Below are 4,331 nucleotides of genomic sequence, written 5' to 3'. Positions count from 1 at the left end.
TCGAGTAATAACCAGTATTGCTTTATATCAAGTATGGAGTTTGTACGAGGATATGATAACTCTTTAGTTGTCTAATTTATATGCATCCACCTGTGTACTTTTGGCGGTAGATAATCTAATTGGTAGGAGGGTTGCAGAATCCATGTCACATGCAAACAGACTCAAGAAATGTTTCTAAAAGTGCTCAAGTGGATGTTTACGAGTTTCACAACAGCCCATGTATTCAAGTCATACACAACAATTATTGCTTTATATCAATAAGTGACTCAGTGCTGCAGAATCCGTGTCACATGCAAACTGACTCAAGAAATGTTTCAAGTCATATCATAGCCACACTTGCTGCTCTCCTTGTAATCATGGATTTCTGATGTAAGCCTTGGGTTGGGCGTGGGAAGTTCTAGGAAATCTCTCATTGAGTTTGATACTAAGGAATTCATAGTGGAATTTGGACGTGAACTGGTTACTCATTGAACTGTTCTTAAAATTTCAGATCTACCAACTGTTTGTTCACATGTTGCATAAAATTTCTTTATGTAAGTGATGGAGGGGGAAGGAAGAGAGAAAGATATTGTGAGAGGGAGATGGGGATGGAATGAACAGAGAATGAATGCTAATGACTATATCGGAAAAAATTAATTTGGGATCTCGGGGATGGTGGAGTATGTTGTGATTAGCCAAGTAGCCAAAGGAGGTTCTATATAGATGATACTGAAGATGCGTGCATATGGTTGGATGATGTTGGAGAGACAATTTTATCTTGTCTTGTCACTCCTCTTTCCCATTCATGTTGTTTTTATTTGTTTGGACAATTGAATAAATTTCCTTAAGCAAAGTTCCTCTTTTGAAGCCTAAAATCCAAATTGACCATATATTGTAAGCGAATAAACAGGTTGAAATCTTTTTGAGTCAAGGGGCCTATGTGAAACCTTTCACAAGATTCAATGGTTGCCAGTATTCTAACTTTTGATTACCAAGTGAACGGAGGGGATGACGAGCAACAGAAATTATTCATGGTTCCACATACTTGATGGCTATACCACACAAATAGCATAAAGTTGACGCTATTTGCTTGGTATAAATATTAGGTATTGCACGAATTATAAATGCTTAACACAAACATGGTGTGCACTTAGCATAAACAAAGATGATGGCATTATTATTTCTACTAACAAATATCAGCTTTGGGGAAGTGCTAAATGGGAGAAGTCTGATTTTTCTAAGAGAGCTGGTTTGAATACGGTCCTGCTAAACTACATCTAATTTTGTCCAGTTTTAATATATCTCTCCACCTTTTACTTGTTTCATTTTATCAACCCCTTACAACTTGTAATCATTTTGTTTTCTGCAGCTGTTTGTAATCCTGTCGTGTACCATTGCAGTCGGAACCAATATAAGCCAATTCATCTGCGTTGGCAGATTCACAGCAGTGTCATTTCAAGTGCTTGGTCATATGAAGACCATTCTAATCTTAACAGTAGGATTTTTGTTCTTCGGAAAAGAGGGACTAAATCTTCAAGTGGTTTTGGGAATGATTGTTGCAGTGATAAGCATGATTTGGTATGGCCATGTCTCATCTCTGCCAGGAGGTAAAGAGCGACGCCAATCTCTGCCCAATTATGGACCGGAAAAAGATGACAGGTTAATAAAATCCAACAAGCTTGATGATGAGGTCTAGTGACTAAATCTTGAAGATAATAGTAAAATGAAGCTAAAAACTTCTAGTTTTAGCAGATTTTCAGTTTTTCTTTACTGCTAAAGTGAGGTTCATTTTACTCACTGGTCAATCATTTACCTACATATTTATTTTCTATAGCAATAACTTTTTAAGTTCTGTGAAAGTACTGTGGACTTTACCATCCAAGAAGATAATTACTCTGAACATTTATTTTCAGGTTGCCTATGCTATACTTGAAGCTGTCTTCAATGCATACCTACTCCTATTTGATCTATGATAGTTGCTATTCTTTATAATTAATATGCTTTCCTAAGCTCCATTACACAACATATAGAGGACAAGAGCGGATGATACTATGAAGGAAAAAGAAGTTAAAATCTTGTATAACTAAACGTGCTTTCATTGTATCTTCAATGCATAGTAAATGCTCTTATTTGACTATGGAAATTGGAACCATGCGAAAAATTCTATGCATTATGATTTTGAAGAAAGGAAAAACAGAGCTGGTATCTGGAAACAGGGGAAATGAAGTGTTCATGCAAACTGCAACTTGGTGATTAATGCTGGTGGCATCTTGAATATTAGAGCTCAATGATAAAATATAAAGCCTAAGATATGCATGCATACGTTTCATATTGAAAAGTCACATTCTATTTTATCAGATCCAAGCTGTGATAGTGTTACGAATGATGAACTCGATATGGAAAGTTCCAATAAGATTTCATTCTTAAATAAAAACAATAATTTCTTGATCGATTTCATTTATTCCATAATTGAACACACAATACATGTTACAGCATGATTTTGAATCAAAAGATAAATTTGGAAAAATGGCATTCATTCTATCAATAATTGAGATGGATATGATATATTATAAAGCTAATTCCTACAGATTGGATCAAAACCAATTCTTGGATGGCGTCATGGATGAACCGAGAAAAAGATAACGATTCTACTTTCACGATAAGAAAGGGAACGAGTGATATAGACACGCACATGCGCACACACGTTGATAGAGACGAATCAATATAAAACTTCAAAATTTTTCTGTTTGTCATGTATTATGTGATCAGAATGTCTGATTAGAGAAAAAAATACTAAGTATAACATAATGAGCTTATGAAAGAAAATACACAGTATCATTACTTATCCTAAACATCATAGATTGAAGGAAATCGAGATACAGTTATAATATTGGGGCTTATGTTTTGATTTTTGTTTTTCTTAAATTAAAAAAAAAAAAAAAAAAAAAAAAAAAATTTATGTTGTATGACAAATTTGGCCCACATATTCACACACCAACCAACATGGGCACAAGTTCGTTAAATGGGCTTTTCCGTCTTGTCACAAACCCACCCCACGCCACACTACAGCACATACCTCCTAACATTTTCTAGGAACTTGATTTGGATGTCCTTAAAAAAATGAGCTATATTACTTTTTAAATAATTAATTGTCCAATATATGATTTTCAAAATTATTTAGTGTAGTAACAAACTATTATTTACTTAACTTATTTTTTGAAAAAAAAAAAACTTTTATGCACATTCAATAATGCTGTTAATTTTATCAAGTCTAAAGTAGAGCAGGATTGGTATTAATGGTGAAGTTAGAGGAAGCAAATTGATCTAAAATGGTGTATATACAGGCAATTCAGTATATATATAGTGGATAGTAATTGTTGGTACATTGAAACGTAACTGTTCATAGATGATTTGTAAAATTTTAAAGTGGAGGCTAATCCTGAAGAATGTCAAATCATTTATGATACATTGGAAGAATATGTACGACCTTTTTAATATCAATAGATTGATTGTTTTGCTCGATTATTATTCAGAACGAAAAAAAGATTTCAAAGAGTTGTTTCTTGAATATGAAAAAGAGTACTTGAGGTCTCGAAATAATTGAAAAGGATTGTGTGTTTGGTTCGTAATGTAGGAGAAATTGGATTGAAGAAAAAGTAATCATAATCCTGTTTGATAGGAATTAAAATTAGGTTTTTAGTATATTCTCATGAAATATATGGTTGAAATCAATTGTTGACTTGACTCATATTAAAATTAAAATTTTAATTTTAATTTTCATCAAATAAGAACTTAATGAAATCATCGTTGGAATTAAGATCTTATTTTTAAAAATGAAGATATTAAATATTTGAAATATGTTTAAACTGTTAGACATATTTAGTTATTGAAATTGTCTGCTCTCATGCATTATGCATATCTTCAACTTTTCATCAAATGTTACATAATGTACACAGTTTTCATAGACAAATTCATTTTTTTTTTTTTTTTTGCTCTATTATTGTGATAGAAACTATAAAATATAACTTAAATGAAAACGCTGAAATGATATGAAATTTGTTGCTGTGAATTGACAACAATATAGCAAAGTGGTCACTGTTATACTCTTTAATAAAATTGTAATGCATAATAATTTATTGAAAAATGAAAAATAGTCCAACTGCGACATGGATTGCTAGCAGTCCATCGACAATGCTTACAAATAACATTGTTTTTTTTTTTTTTTATATGCGAATTATTATAAGGTTACAAATAACATTACTCTTTTACTATATGTGAATTACATAACAACGAAGAGACTAATAACTTATAAGCTCACATATAACGAAAAGTGGGGGGGGGGGGGGGGGGGG

At 32.5% G+C, this 4,331-nt stretch overlaps 1 long non-coding RNA gene across 1 annotated transcript; it reads left to right on the top strand.

Annotated features, from left to right (window-relative positions):
* The first annotated feature begins 13 nt into the window (after window positions 1–13).
* Window positions 14–1,831, top strand: LOC111373006. Its single transcript, XR_002698853.1, has 2 exons — window positions 14–1,239; window positions 1,349–1,831. It is a non-coding gene; the product is annotated as an uncharacterized LOC111373006 (long non-coding RNA).
* Window positions 1,832–4,331: the final 2,500 nt, after the last annotated feature.

This window comes from Olea europaea, unplaced genomic scaffold (genome assembly GCF_002742605.1).
Source record: "Olea europaea var. sylvestris unplaced genomic scaffold, O_europaea_v1 scaffold1061, whole genome shotgun sequence".
Classification (NCBI taxonomy): Eukaryota; Viridiplantae; Streptophyta; class Magnoliopsida; order Lamiales; family Oleaceae; genus Olea; species Olea europaea.
Note: the sequence above shows the minus strand (reverse complement) of the source record. Positions and strands in the feature narration are given on the sequence as shown.